The sequence below is a fragment of the Vipera ursinii genome (assembly GCF_947247035.1).
Source record: "Vipera ursinii genome assembly, chromosome: 6".
Lineage (NCBI taxonomy): Eukaryota > Metazoa > Chordata > Lepidosauria > Squamata > Viperidae > Vipera > Vipera ursinii.
In genome coordinates, this window is record NC_139515.1 from 62,289,619 (window position 1) to 62,306,087 (window position 16,469).

At 39.6% G+C, this 16,469-nt stretch overlaps 1 protein-coding gene across 3 annotated transcripts in view; it reads right to left on the bottom strand.

Moving 5' to 3' along the window:
* MAFF (MAF bZIP transcription factor F) overlaps positions 1-13,136 on the bottom strand; it is a 28,142-nt gene extending 15,006 nt beyond the window's left edge. Inside the window, exons 1-2 of one of the 3 annotated variants that reach the window (XM_083365799.1) lie at positions 12,973-13,118; positions 11,585-12,407 (exon numbers count right to left, since the gene is read on the bottom strand). The gene's annotated coding sequence lies outside the window, so the exon portion shown is untranslated. Of the gene's footprint in view, positions 1-11,584; positions 12,533-12,972 lie in introns of those variants that run through there. The other 2 variants (XM_083365797.1, XM_083365798.1) reach the window with 2 other exon arrangements.
* Positions 13,137-16,469: the final 3,333 nt, after the last annotated feature.

The window sequence follows — 16,469 nt, forward strand, 5'->3', positions numbered from 1 at the left end:
TAACTCTTTTAGGAAGCTTTGAGTGGGAGCTGCCCAGAGGTGGTTATAAGATGGATAGCTATATAATATTTTAAATAAATAAAACAAATCCAAACAGATAAATATTTTGAACTTTTATCTACCCCTCTAGAATCTCAATTCCTTCACAATAATGAAAATCCTATTATCACTAAAAATGTTTTAACATTTGCTTTCAGATATTAATGTGATTTATTCTCAGTCCAGGATTTGGGGATGTGAGTGTAAATGTAAAAGCACAGAATAAATAAGAGCAGCCTTAGGTAACACTGAAAATGTTTAAGGGAGATTCAGGTTTGTTTGTTTTTTTTAATCTCTCATTAAGTACAAACACTTGGTATCTTAACTTCAATCTCTGAAGTCAGGATTTCTAGACTTCTCACTTCACCTCACAGGCTTTCTGGAATCCAGGGATAACATTTGAAGCATAAGATCATATGTATATTTTTCAATCATCTGCAGAATTAGGTCATTACACTTACAGAGTAATGTGGCCCTTTTATGACTTGTGGACTTCAACTCCCAGAATTCCTCAGCCAGCGTGCCTGGCTAAAGAATTCTGGTAGTTGAAGTCCACAAGTCAAAAAAGGGCCAAGTTTGAAGACCCCTGGAGTAAAGCATAGAGTTCATGGTTCACAACATGAGAGATGGCCAGGGAATATATTCCCTGAGAATATGAGCACATCAAGGAAAGTTGTCCTTTCATTCAAAAACATTCAGAATTTAAGTAGTAATTTTTTTTATTTCACCCTCTGGTCAAAATTAAATTTTAAGTGCCGTTAGTCATTTGGCTACAACCTTAAATAGTTATTGCTGAGATCCATTCATACACTTCTCCCATTGGGAAGCTTAATTTTTCTTCTTGAAATTGGCAGTACTATTATATAGAAACCCCTTCATGGATTACTGCCTTGTTGTGGCGAAGAGGCTTGCGTAATTCAATGAAGCTATGAGCTATGCCGTGCAGGGCCACCCAAGATGGACAGGTCATAGCAGAGAGTTCTGACAAAACGTGATCCACTGGAAAAGAAAATGGCAAACCACTCCAGTATCTTTGCCATGAAAACCCTATGGACAGTACCAAAAGGCAAAACGATATGACGCTGGAAGATGAGCCCCTCAGGTCGGAAGGCGTCCAATATGCTACTGGGGAAGAGCAGAGGGCTAGCACTAGTAGTGCCAGAAAGAATGAAGTGACTGGGCCAAAGCCGAAAGGACACTCAGCTGTGGATGTATCTGGTGGTGAAAGGAAAGTCCGATGCTGTAAAGATTTTTTCTCCATAGGGACTTGGAATGTAAGATCCATGAATCAAGGCGAGCTGGACATGGAGAAACAAGAGATGACAAGACTGAATATCAACATCTTAGGACTCAGCAAACTAAAATGGACAAGAATGGGTGAATTTAATTCAGATGACCATCAGGTATATTACTGCAGGCAAGAATCCCTCAGAAGAAATGGAGTAGCCTTCATAGTCAATAAAAGAGTAGGAAAAGCAATACTGGGATACAATCCCCCAAATGACAGAATGATCTCAGTTCGAATCCAAGGCAAACCATTCGATATCACAGTAGTCCAAGTCTATGCCCCAACCACCGGTGCTGAAGAGGATGAAATTGACCGGTTCTATGAAGCCCTACAGCACCTTATAGAACTAACACCAAAAAATGATGTCCTTATCATCATGGAGGATTGGAATGCTAAAGTAGGAAGCCAAAAGATAACCGGAATAACAGGCAAGTTTGGCCTTGGAGTATAAAATAAAGCAGGGCACAGGCTGATAGAATTTTGTCAAGAGAATACGATGGTCATAGCAAACACACTTTTCCAACAACCCAAGAGACGGCTCTACACATGGACATCACCAGACGGTCAACACAGAAATCAGATTGACTATGTGCTCTGCAGCCAAAGATGGAGAAGCTCTATACAGACAGTAAAAACAAGACCAGGAGCTGACTGTGGCTCAGACCATGAGCTTCTCATTGCAAAGTTTAGGCTTAAACTGAAGAAAGTAGGGAAAAGCACTAGGCCACTCAGGTATGAATTAAATCATATCCCTGTTGAATATACAGTAGAGGTGACAAGTAGATTTAAGGAATTAGATGTGATAGACAGAGTTCCTGAAGAACTATGGATGGAGGTTCGCAACATTGTACAAGAGGTAGCAAAATTACACAGAAGAACTATACAAGAATGAGCTTAACGTCCCTGATAGCCACGATAAGGTGGTCACTGACCTCGAGCCAGACATCCTAGAATGTAAAGTGAAGTGGGCCTTAGAAAAACTGAGCAACAACAAAGCTAGTGGAAGTGACAGTATTCCAGCTGAGCTATTCAAAATCTTAAAAGACGATGCAGTAAAAGTGCTACACTCAATTTGCCAGCAAATTTGGAAAACTCAACACTGGCCACAGGATTGGAAAAGGTCAGTTTACATTCCAATTCCAAAGAAAGGCAGTGCCAAAGAATGTTCAAACTATCACACCATTGCACTCATTTCACATGCTAGTAAAGTTATGCTTAAAATCCTACAAACTAGATTCCAGCAGTATGTGGATCGAGAATTACCAGAAGTACAGGCAGGATTTCGAAGAGGCAGAGGAACTAGAGATCAAATTGCCAACATACGCTGGATCATGGAGAAAGCTAGAGAGTTCCAGAGAAACATCTACTTCTGCTTCATTGACTATGCTAAAGCCTTTGTTTGTGTGGATCATAACAAACTGTGGCAAGTTCTTAAACAGATGGGCGTACCAGACCATCTTATTTGTCTCTTGAGAAACCTATATGTGGGCCAAGAAGCAACAGTGAGAACTGGACACGGAACCACTGATTGGTTCAAAATTGGGAAAGGAGTCCGGCAAGGCTGTATACTGTCACCCTGCCTATTTAACTTATATGCAGAGTACATCATGAGAAAGGCAGGGCTAGATGAATCAAAAGTTGGAATTAAGGTTGCCGGGAGAAATCTCTTGTTGCGGGTGAAGAAGGAGAATGCAAAAGTTGGCTTGAAACTTAACATTAAGAAAACCAAGATCATGGCATCCGGCCCTCTCAATTCCTGGCAAATAGATGGGGAAGAAATGGAAGTAGTGACAGATTTTATTTTCCTGGGCTCCAAGATCACTGCAGATGGGGACTGTAGCCAAGAAATTAAAAGACGCTTGCTCCTGGGGAGAAAAGCCATGGCAAATCTAGACAGCACACTAAAAAGCAGAGATATCACCCTGCCAACAAAAGTGCGTATAGTCAAGGCTATGGTCTTCCCAGTTGCAATGTATGGCAGTGAAAATTGGACCATAAGAAAAGCTGAGCGCCAAAGAATTGAGGCCTTTTAACTCTGGTGCTGGAGAAGACTCCTGCGAGTCCCTTGGACTGCAAGGCGATCAAACTGGTCAGTCCTAGAGGAGATCAACCCTGACTGCTCTTTAGAAGGCCAGATCCTGAAGCTACAACTCAAATACTTTGGCCACCTAATGAGAAGGAAGGACTCACTGGAGAAGAGCCTAATGCTGGGAAAGATTGAGGGCAAGAGAAAAAGGGGACGACAGAGAATGAGATGGCTGGATGGAGTCACTGAAGCAGTAGGCGTGAGCTTAAATGGACTCCAGAAGATGGTAGAGGACAGGAAGGCCTGGAGGAACGTTGTCTATGGGGTCGCGATGGGTCAGACACGACTTCGCAGCTAACAACCACCACAACAACAAATTATATAGAAACAATAATCCTTCAGCAATCTTAAAGGCTGATATTTATTATGGCATGAGGTTTAGTTACTGTAATAGATGTAGATGGTTGCCCCACTGGTAATCATGAATATTCCTTTGGCCCCCTCCTTGAGAGAAAGAGCTTATGACTGCAGAGCAAATAATGCTCTCATATTTTTAATAAAACTACCTTGGTTGAAATACAAGTGACTTAACTGAATATTATGCCTTCAATTTTTAAAATATCTTATAAATTCCCCTGCTTGCAAAACAATAATAGGGACGATAGATTATGATAGAAACAAATAACTAACCTCATTAGAAACATGCCTTATAGTATAATCACCCTTTTTCATCTCTAGAAAAGCGTGGTTTAATTAACAATTAAATTAACAGTTAATTAAGCAAGACCTTGCAGAAGACCTATTTTTAAATCTAGCCCAAATAATTTATTGTTTTCTTTCCCATGGACTCAAATGACTTACAGATGAATTTACTAATTTTTCACACTTAGTTAACCACAACCAAGGGATAAGGTTTTTTACATTTAGTCTTGAACCAGTTTAATTTTATATACATATATAATTTCTCAGCCTTCTCATACCATCAGCATAGGATGGGCTATTTCTTTGTTTCTAAAGCCTCTTGGTCAACGAAGGAGAAAAAAAACTCATTGTAAATGAGCAGAAATAGAAACATGTTACCATCTCTATTATGCCTTTTGTCATTATGGGAAGTGGAATCCAGGCTGTAAAGTATTCAGGCAGGTATACAAACTTTGTTGTCCAAAAACCTTGCAGAACTGATGACAGGTTATAGGAAATAATAATAGGTCAGGTAAAGAAATTGAAGAGGAAGGGGGTTGCTATAGAAACATGGATTACTTAAAAATTGCATGAATGACACTGAAGAGATTCCTAGATTTGTACAGTCTAGAATAGCAAGTGATGCAAAGCACACATTGGACTGTAATACTGACAGCATTTTTGAAGGTCATCAGCTTTCATCCTCTGCTTATCCTCAAAGCAAAGTTGCACCACATCCTCTCGGGTGAAGAGTCTCTTGAAGTAAAGTCAGCTAGTCCAGGGTAAGATGCTTGCTATAACCCATCATTGTAAAGATAAATTTCAGTGTGTAATCAATATGAAGTAATGATGTTTTCTCAATACTAATTCAAAAAACCTAGGAAATAAATACTTCTTAATTGTGAGACAGTCTCATCACCGAAAAAGGAAAAGGCAAAACTAAATATGCATTGAGAACAACTATCCCCCAGAGAGCTAACAAACTGAGAATCAAGAAGTTGAGACTTACACTATAAACCCACCAGCTGGAAATTATGCTGCTTGCAGTGCATTATTTCTGGAAGATGGCACAATAGAATGCCACTCTCTTTTAAGTGTCAACCTAAAGAAATGTGAAACCATCCAATTCCTGATAGTGGCACTATCCCAATCCAATGTTTGCCTAAGCCTCTTTACTTTTTAGTTGCCTTAGTAAGACTGGAACTAGTTCATGGTTTAGACTAGGCCATTGGTTGCTTAAACAATGCTGAAGAAATCATAATCAGCTAGAACCTAATAAATCAGAAAACAGGGTTTAACAAATCATAAAGCCTGACCTTGTGAAAGCATTAAGGTTCAGCCACTTTTCTGAAGCTGCAGTTCTTAAACACATAGTTTTTAAACACTTTCACATAGAATACTTCTGTGAAACTTCCAAAGAAATACAAATATGAATGGGGTAGGAAGGGGAAACAGTGCTGATAGTACAGTAACATCTTTAATCTAGAAACAGCAGGCCACTTATGAGAATTATCTAAATAGCTCAAAGCAAGGCCCTTGTATATTCAAGCATTATAAGATGCTAAGAATTGTCTTCACCATAGCCATTCTGTCCCTTTTCTGTACAATGAAAACTAGCTACAGCTCCATTTCATTCTTTGTCATTCCTGTTTGTTTTAACTCACCACCAGTAACTCCATATGCCATTTCTATACTGTAGATACAGAAAAAAAAATCCTGGGTGCGAAATTCTTGCTGTTGGGAAGAGTCCCTTGTAGATTTATCTCAGTATTTTAAACTTTTATTTTTTTAACAGAATAACAGATTTGGAGGGAACCATGGAGGTCTTCCATCCTATGTCCTGCTCAGGCAGAAGACCCTTTAGCATTCCAGACAAATGGTTGTCCAGTCTCTTCTTCAAAGCCTCCAGTGAAAGAGTACCCACAACTTCTGAAGACAAGCCATTCCCCTGGTTAATTGTTCTCACTGTCAGGAAATTTTTCCTTAGTTCTAAGTTGCTTCTCTCCTTGATTAGATTCCATCTATTGTTTCTTGTCTTGCCTTCTGTTGCTTCAGAAAATAGATTGACCCTTTCTTTTGGGGGGCAGCTCCTCAAATATTGGAAAACTGCTATCATGTCACCCCTAGCCTTCCTTTTCACTAGATAACCCTAACCCTGCAACTGTTCTTCATATGCCTCCAGCCATCTAATCGTATTTGTTGTTCTTTTCTGCACTTTATCCAGTCTCTACATCTTCTTTATAATTTGGTGACCAAAACTGAATGCAGTATTCTAAATGTGGTCTTGCTGAAGCCTTATAAAGAGGTACTAATACTTCATGTGATCTGGATTCTATCCCTCCGTTAATGCAACCTAGCACTGCGTTGGCTTTTTTGACTGCTGCCGCACACTGCTGTATATAATAACTATATAATATTATGACTATATATTCCAGCAAAGAAAGTAGGTTGGAATATGTATTCTCCAAATATATTTCTGCTGAATGTTTGAAATTTCTGTGCAGAATCAGGACAGAATGGAGATGCAGAGTACATTTCTGTATGTTTATAAAATTAAATAATGTACCAAATTCTTTCAAATTGGGAAGTTCAAATACAATCAAGGGTGTGTGTGCAAAACTAATTCTTCTTTCAGTACAAATACATTCTTACCCCTTTGTGACCCTTTTCAATATATTTTAAAAGGAAGTTCACAGAGTGCTACAAACCATTATATGTGGAGGAGGGTAGCAACTTGACCCAGACATCTCTAATTGCATCAGAGGGAATGTCCAATAAGTCTCCATGATACTTGTGTAACTACATTCCATGAAGCAAATGGAACATGTTTGCTAGATAAGGGAAATAGTGGACCTCTTACAACCCATTGCTCAAGAATCAAACAGTAAAAACTTTTGCCTCTGTCATGATATACTGTATAACTCCTATAAACGAAAGCGCAAATAAAAATAGTATTCTGAATATGATTCCCTGAGCCTGACACAGTTCCTCATGGAATGTTCTAGCATAATGCTGAAAGATTTTTACAGTTTGCCCATTCAATTTTCAGAGGAAGAGAGTAAAGCAAAGATACTCCTCCTGTTTCAGAAGTATAAGAAAATAAAAGTTTGGATAATTCATCATTTTTCTATAAATATATAGTATAGCAGCTGTTTGCATAGTGTATGCAGTTTTTATAGATTTGGCATCCAGCATCTAAGAAGCTTATTATTTTGCTAGTGTAGAGAACTATTGCAAAAGTAACAGATTTTTCCCAAAATGGTATGTTAACTTTTCTGATGCCAAGATGTGCATTTCTATGTGCATACACATCTGTATTCAATAACTTCTCATATAGGGTATCCAATATCCAAGACAACATGGAAACAGCAAGGAAACAAACATACATCTTTGTTTTGTAAATAGTGAACCTGTCTCCAAACAGTTTCAGTATTTTCAAAATGATGCATGCACAACTTTTAATATTTTGCCTCAGTTCATCTATTCAACTATTTCCAAATTAATAGCCCTTATAGTTCAACAGTTCTTAAGTATGACAAAAATGGGCAAAGGAACAATTATTCCATTTTCAGGACCGAATTTTACGCAGATATCCGCTGTAAGAAATCCTTGTGTATAGAGTCTATATGTAGTTGTTGCTTCTATTCTGCTATTGATACACATAGCTTGGAAGTATGGGAATTACGGTAAGCTAACATACCTATTGCAATATCTAAAACCCTGATTAAACTGAAAGGGAAAAATAATCAACAGTCATTATTGAGAATAGTATCCCCTGATAAAATGCCCTCCAGGAATTTTAGGCTTGATCCAGAGTCATGTCAACAGCACAGAATTGTTTAGAGGAGGAAAAAAAAATACCTATAAATTCTAACACAAAAATTTGCCTTGGTAGAATTGTGATTGTAATGAAATGAATATCCTTAAATGCACACTTAGCAAATTTAACTCAGGAATTTTCTTCCACCCATGTCAAAGGGATTTATTCCTGAAGAAATATGCCTATGTCCAAGCTGTGTATTTAGCATTCATACACTGATGTATTATTTCAATAACATGACTCTTCAGCATGTATGGAGCCATTTCCAACATAAAACCCAAGAAAACCTATTAGCATCCAACTGTCTGTATATGGTTTGCATTTTCAGCACCAAGGCAGATTTGTTTTTAGATTTTTCTTTGATTTTTTTAAAAAATATGTTTATTATTTTACTTGTGAGCCACCACAGTACTGTGCAAATGAGTGCTCAATAAAAATGACATATAGAATATCCACCCAACCTATAAAATATTTTCAGCACAAATATTGGCACTTTATTCCCTCCGCACCCAAATCTTCCCTTCCTTGATCAAATTATGATAAAGAAAGCAAAATATAAAGTGGTTCTGTCAGTATGCTATACATATATATAGTCTGTTCTTCATTCTAGAGATTTGTAGTCATGCAAACAAGTAACTTGTGTTAACTTTAAAGGTAAAGGTAAAGGTTCCCCCACACATGTGTGCTAGTCATTTCCGACTCTAGGGGCTGGTGCTCATCTCCGTTTCAAAGCCGAAGAGCCAGCGTTTGTCCAAGGACATCTCTGTGGTCATGTGGCCGGCATGACTAGACGCCAAAGGCGCACAGAATGCTGTTACCTTCCCACTGTAGTGGTCCCTATTTTTCTACTTGCATTTTTACGTGCTTTCGAACTGCTAGGTTGGCAGAAGCTGGGACGAGTAACAGGCGCTCACTCTGTTACGCGGCACTCGGGATTCGACCCGCCAAACTGCCAACCATCTGATCAACAAGCTCAGCATCCTAACTTTCAAGGACCCTTAAAATACAGTTCGGGCACAACTGTTTCCTCACCATAACAGGCATTACATGCCAAAAAATTTAATCCCAGATGACTTTGATTAGATGCTTCCCATTGTAAAAGAAAACTTCACAAGAGTTGCAGCTATACAAAAATTATCAAGAAGCCCAACCTAGGATTTGATATGATAACACCCATGAAATATTCAGCAAGAAACTTTAACTAGTAAGCATACAGTAGTCACAGTGGCATTCTTTATAATCCTCCCCATTCATCTCTTTAACAGATGTTTCAGATTTCATGTGACAATCAAATCATAAACAGCTGCCTTCTTGGGGAACCCTTAACCAGAATGGCATCTTTGAGGTTGCTGCAAATTTTAATTATAGTAAAGGGATTCGGGATGAGGGCTTTTTAGGATCTACAAGGCATAACAAGGAAGTCTCATTTCCAGAACTGGTTTAATATATTGTGTAAACCCAGCCACTATGGTTATAAATCATAGTTATGACATAGTATTCTCCCACCTCAGCCAGTTATTTTGTAAGATGTGGTCTAATGAACCATGTCTTAGCATGATTTGTCCACTCTTTCAATAAAAAGAGTTTCACAGGTTTATGTAACAGCCTTCTTTAATCACTCCAGTATTAGACTATAGTTTTAAAATTTCTCACCAGAAGGGTTAAGGTAACTGCAAAGAATGAGAATTGGGAAAGCTGTCTGAATATCCAATCCTACATAGAAATGATCATATGAAACACCACATCACAGGTACCTTTAATTCATTTCAGCACTCAAACTCTTTCCACAGATTCCCTGGTGAAAACAAAACAAACTTCCAGTTTATTCTTTAAATTAAACAAAGAAACCTTTAATTATAGGAACTACTCAGTTTTGCTATAATCCCAAAGTCTACCAAACACAATCTGATGGAAGAGACTTGCATATAAATTAAGATATTCCCATTCCTGGCAATTATATCAGGTGCAAGCAAAGCTCAAAGATCTTCTCTGCACAAACTCTTAATTATCCCCAAACTTCCTTCGCTCTGTGCCTGCCATATAATTTTGATAGGAAGAATAGATTTATTTTGTTACTAGAAATGTGCATGGATATACTCGTTCAGAATCTACATTCTGGTCCTCAGTGTTGTCTCTCATACAAAGGTAACAGCCTTGAAAATAAGCTAACAAAAATTGCAGGTTTACATATTTTTCAACTTGCCTGCTAAAAAAGCAACCTACATTACCAGACAGGTTTCAAAAAAGGAGAAGCTGCCTCCTCTGAATTGAACCTGGAAATGGAAACTACATATCTGTTAGTAAGTTAATAACCTTGGTTGAAATGCTTTTGCTCAGGAAAAAGACTGTTTCTTGCTAGTCACTGAGAATCTCCCACCCCCAACCCCCCACCCCTCTGCTTGCTTACCTGCACAGAACTGCAGGTTGACTTTGGAAACTAGGCAAGTTGCTAAATACTAGATGGTTACTTATATAGATAATGGGAGCCAGAAATCTGCACTTTTAACTATTGCTTTTTTTCTTGATCTAGTTTTCCAGATATCCTATAGATATCGATTCAGATGTAAACTCAAATGCAGACTGTTTATAGTTACCAGGGAATTATGAAAAAATATGACTGTATACATCTGGTGAGTGCCAGCCTGGAGAAAGCTAATGTAGCTTCAGAAAAAGATAGACACACAAGATGGGCTTAATCTTCTAATTAAAAGATGGAGCACATCACCGGTATGGGTTCCTTAGAATCTATAAACAAATATCACCTGTAGTTTATAAAAGGAATGTGTGTGCCATTATGGGAACTGTAAAATCTAACAGCACTCTAAAACAATATATCTTGAGGAATGTACATTTTCAGAACTGTGGTTCTATGCACATACACACTGTAGAATCCTTAAAAGTTAGAAAAAATGGAAGATCCCTTTCAAATATTTTCTATGTACTTTTACAGAAGAGAAAGCTTACAAATATATGGGTTAGAAATTGTTGAGTCTATAATTGAACAAGCAGAATTAATGCTAAACTATCTTTGCACAGTATTACGGTAGTTCCCTTTTGTTTCTTAGGCTACATTAAACTAGGATAGAGAATAATTGAAATTGTACTTATTTTGGTGTCTAGATGGAAAGGAATCCTTATTGCTGCTGAGTTACACATAACCAAAAACTCAACAATACAAGGCTTATAAAGTTTTTGTTTTACTAACAAGTGAAGGCAACTTTGAGATCAGATTAAATCCTTTTCCTAAATAAACATTTATGAGATACATTTTACCTTGGTTTTCTTGTTTCATTTTACCATCTGCAATGTACTCATAATTCTCTTTCTCTTTAATGGTTAACTACAAACCACCTGCCCCACAGATTAAACATAAGGCTTTCAAGAGAATTGGCACACCAGAACTTTTGCAGAACACAAAAGCAGTTATTAAACAAAACATCCAAAGAATTCAGTAGCTGAATAATCACTGAACTGTGGTTAGAGCAGCCTGAGTATCACTAAATATAAAATGCAACTCTATAAGCTTGCCCTCAATGAAATTCCAATGCAACATCTAACAGAGATAGGTAGCCTTTCAAGAAAAAAAAATTCTTCTCTACCCTGCAGACCTTTAGATATGTTTGTGACTACACTGGCCGAGGATGAGAGGACAATAGCCAATGTATTTTGGGGGACACTGGATTGGAAAGGTATACCAAGAATTAGTAACTATAGACTCAAATCACAATACCTGTTGATGCCAGTCCTTGACTGAGTGTCTCTTAGATTAGCAGTACATTAGTTATCCAATTAGCCTTGGATAACCCTGGCTCTTCTCTGCAGTATTTCCATATCTGTTGTCCACTCTCTCCAGAGAAATCCACCTGCTGCTATGCTGGTTGCTTTTAGCACTAGGGAAAGACTTTACAGTACTCGTCCTTTGTGACTTTGCTTTAAAAGCACTCTTTCAAAAGATGGCTGTTCTACTTCTGCTTTTTCTCTTTGATCTGTTTTTCAACTTTGCCATTTACTGATGACTTTAAAAAAAAACCTGTTGAAAGAATTAAACCCAAAACAATCCGGAGATCTTTTTAATCCCAAACTGAAAACAAAGTAGGATTGCGCATTTGTTTATTGATCTAAATGAGGTGCACCGACGAGGAAATAACCCCAAATTAAAATTGAAGACATCCCTCTAGATGTGCGTAAACAACAACAACAACAACAACAGCCTTCATGATCTTCAAGGAGTTTAATCGGATAGGGGTGGGTGGGGGACTAATTAGGACCCCTATGCATGGAAGCAATCCCAGGGTCTTCCGATAGAAAAAAAATCGAAAGTCACAAGTTCGGGCCAAGTTTTGTTTAGGTTTTTAAATGCCGATGCAGAAAATCTACACGGTTGGTTCCCCAAACTCCCAAGTCACCCTTCGTTTGCTCTTCACTTTCCCTGCGTCATCAGGCGTTCAGCCCCATTCTGGAGGTTCAGCCTATTTCGCCGGGGACTCCCGAATTCATCTGAATGTTCCTCTGAAGCCAATACACCATCGTTAAAACCGAACCATTGTCAACTCCTGTATTATTGGCGGGATAGGAAGGGAAAGGAAAGGGCGGATTTACACCAATTCACATGATTTTCCAATGGAATCCGCACCCCACCCGCACATCGGAACTCGCTTTGGTGCCAAACGGCTTCTTACATGTGACCGAGGCCTCAGCACGTGCAAACAACAGGACTAATATGTAACGAGCAACTATTTATTAAGCGATTTCCTGTCTCTTTATAGCTGCCTCGCAACTGTGAAACGAAGGCAAATGAACACAACACAGCTTCTTAAAAAAAAAAAAGCTTTGCTCCAATTCGGATTCTTTCTTCAGAACAGAGCTACGCGCTGTACATCAGCTAAATTAAAACATCTCCCGAGAAACAGCTATTACTGTCTCGCTCTGAAGAAAATCAACACCAGACAGCCCCTCCTCACCACACGGAAACAATCCACAATGAACCACACTGCTACAGTTTTCTCCATCGCTTTCCCCTCTCCGCATCTGACATTAAAAGCCTCACTTTGGAACAGTGCAAGCCACCACCCGCTCCTGACGTCTGTAAACTAGATTAGAAAGGAAATATTCACTTACCGCCTGCCAAATCGTCCTTTTGTTTGCTGTTTTCCTCTTTATGCAATCGGAGGGGCCGCGTTTTCTTGACAATTAAGCTTTCCAAGCGCCTTGTTTATTTCCCTAAATGAAGTTGTTTTCCGAAGCGAAGGGCTGCGCTGGGCGCTGCGCTGCGATCTGCTGAGTTGTAATATGAGTTTCCTGGAATTACTCACTCACAGGATTCTTTTCATTCATAAAAACACAGTCATACAATGACATCATTCTTTCCCCTCCCTCCCCATCTTGGTGAAGGGCACAGACTGAAGAATGGTGAAAGGAAGCTGCCATCTTGGTACTGGGCATTTATTTTTAAAGGGACCATACCAAATGTTTTACAATTGGTAGCTAGCCTTCAGAATCAATGCTTTGCTACAAATAGATATTCCTGTGCAAAAATAAAACGCGGAAGAATGCTAAGCTAAGCTACTACCAAACTGTATACATTTTGTTTATATCAGGAGGTGTCAATTTACATGATCACTAATTTGCCCTAGCCTAGATCCACTGCAGAGCAAGGAATCTGCCACATAGCATACCAAAGCCCTTCAGGAGACTGATGCTTGCTGGAACCATCCTGTTCAGGCCACATACACAATGTAGTCTCATGCATCTGCCTTCATCATTTGTAATGTTGCACCTTCCAAAGCTGTTACTGGGCAGAAAATTAATTGGTAGAACCTTTGGGCCCTTCTGAGCAGATTCTTCAGAGCGATGCCCGCCCCCCGAGAGGCAAAGAGGCAAAAAAGAAAACGCTTTTGGCCATCCATCACTTCTTGCAGTGATGGGTATTTTCATAATAGTGCCACAATTTATTTTTACGGGTAGTCCTTTACTTATGATTACATGTGGGATCAGAATTTCCATTGCTAAGCGATGTGGTCATAAAATGAGACATCATTTGACTGCGTCATCTAGTGATGGCAATCCTGACATTCCCTGATGCGAGAGATTGCAACCAGTCATTAGCCAGTCATTAGCCGAGGACCAACCCCAAGCCTCAGTAAAGGACTCCCTCCAACTCCCTCCACCTGCCTATCTCTCTATCACACATTTCTGTCCTTTTGGCTGCCTTGCAACCCTGCTTTGCAGGATGGCAAGCAGTCCCAGAACTGCACAGTTCTTAGGGTTGCTTGCCAGGTCCCGCAAAGGGGGGGGGGAAATAAAAAAGCAAAAAGCAGCATCAGAGCCACAGTGCAATGCACAGCCTCACCCTTGCAAAGGACTTTCTGCAAAGCCTCACGAACAGTTTGTGAGGCTTTGCAGTTGTACCTCCAACACAAACTGCAGAGTGTACACTGTGCCTCGGGAAAGCTGTGTCACTCCGGACAGCTCTGCTGCCATCCCAAACAGCATCTCCCACACAGTCTCCACATTTGCCTGGGGTGCACCACTGGCTCCCTGGCCTCACCCAGTACTAGAGAGTACCACACCTCACCATCCCGCGGCCTTTTCCTGGCCAGGACAGGCAAGCTCTGTTTGGCAGACCAGGGACTGCTACACTACTGTACTCTCTGTACGCCTCCTAGGACTGGGCCCTTGAAAAGCCCCTGTGGAGGAGGATAGGCAGATGGGGGTGTTGAAACTCCCCTGTGGTTGTAAGTACAGGTGCTCTATATACCACTGTAATGCTGGGCACCCATCATAAGTCCCTTCATTTAGTGCTGTTGTGACATTGCATGATTGTTGAATGGTCACAAGTCAAGGACTATCTGTATATAAGACTCAGTGAAAATGTTTAATGGTTTTTTAATGGTTTTTTAATTTTTGTATTTGATTTTTATTGTGTATTGCCCTGTTCACCGCCCTGAGTCCTTCGGGAGAAGGGCGGTATAGAAATCAAATTATTAAATTAAATTAAATTAAAATCTGTTATATTTACTTTCGTTATATGGGTAGTCCTTGACTTACAACCATTTGTTTAATGAACATTTGAAGTTACAATGGCATGGGGGGAAAAAGAAAGTTATGACCAGTCTTTGCACTTAGGACCATTGCAGGATTCCTCACAATCACCTAATCAATATTTGAGTGTTTGGCAGCCAGCATGTATTTAGAACAGTTGCAGTGTCCCGGGGTCATGTGATCACCATTTATGACTTTCCCTTCCAGCTTCCAACAAGGAAAGTCAATGCAGGAAGTTGGATTCACTTAATGAACATGTGATTCACTTAACATCTGCAGTTATTTAACAATTGTGGCAAAAAGGTCATAAAATCAGACTTGAGTCACTTAATTGTATTGTTTAACCATGAAAATTCTGATTCCAATTGTGGTCTTGGTTAAGGACTCCCTGTATTCAATTAACATTTGCTAGAAGCACTATCACTGTTCTAAGAAAGCAAGAAAATCAATTTCCAGACCCCTAGGTGGCCTGGAGTAATTTGCTCTATCTGACTGGTGTGAACTGAAAGAAATTATACCAGATATGTGAAACCTAATGTACTTGAAGATAAACTAGAAAAAGCTGAAAAGTAAGATGTGAATTCTGAAATACATTGCACATAGAAACTACCATACTCCTTCATCACATTAATGCTGAGGTCTGAAACAGAATCTCTAAAATGATTTGAAACATTTTTATTTCTTATTAGTAAAGTTAAAGGTAAAGGTTGCCCCGCACATGCGTGCTAGTCGTTTCCGACTCTAGGGGCCGGTGCTCATCTCCGTTTCATAGCCGAAGAGCCAGCGTTTGTCCGAGGACGTCTCCGTGGTCATGTGGCCGGCATGACTAGACGCCAAAGGCGCACGGAACGCTGTTACCTACCCACCGGAGTGGTCCCTATTTTTCTACTTGCATTTTTACGTGCTTTCGAACTGCTAGGTGGGCAGAAGCTGGGACGAGTAACAGGCGCTCACTCTGTTACGCGGCACTCGGGATTCGACCCGCCAAACTGCCGACCTTCTGATCGACAAGCTCAGCGTCTTAACCCACTGAGCCACCGCGTCCCTGTTTATTTCTTATTAGAAAGATATAAACATTTGAATGGATATGCATAGATCAAGGGTGTCAAACTGCCGGCCTGCGGGCCAGACGCGTCGCAACGAAACCGCGCCTACCCCATTGCGGGCAATGGGGAAAAAGCTCTGATACATCATGTGACATCACATGTCATCACGAGTTTGACATGTCTGGCATAGATGAATTCAAAATTACTAATTGAAAAGGAAATAGACTTTTGACTTTCTTCTGAATAAATATACATAAGACTATCCTGTTAAACAGCCTATGGAATAGAAATTACAATAATGATAGTGAAAGACAATGCACACAATGCAGATGAAAGACCCTTTAGATTAAGGTCACATCTGCACAATGCAATTTGCATATCATGACCATCTGGAAAAGAAGTTTTACTGGCCTTCCTGAACTCTGTTCACACTTTGATGAATTAATAGAGGCTATTGTCCTTCAGTTTTCAAGAACATTTTGTTATATATTTTTTGCTGATCTAACTATTCAGTGTTGAAGAGGCCAT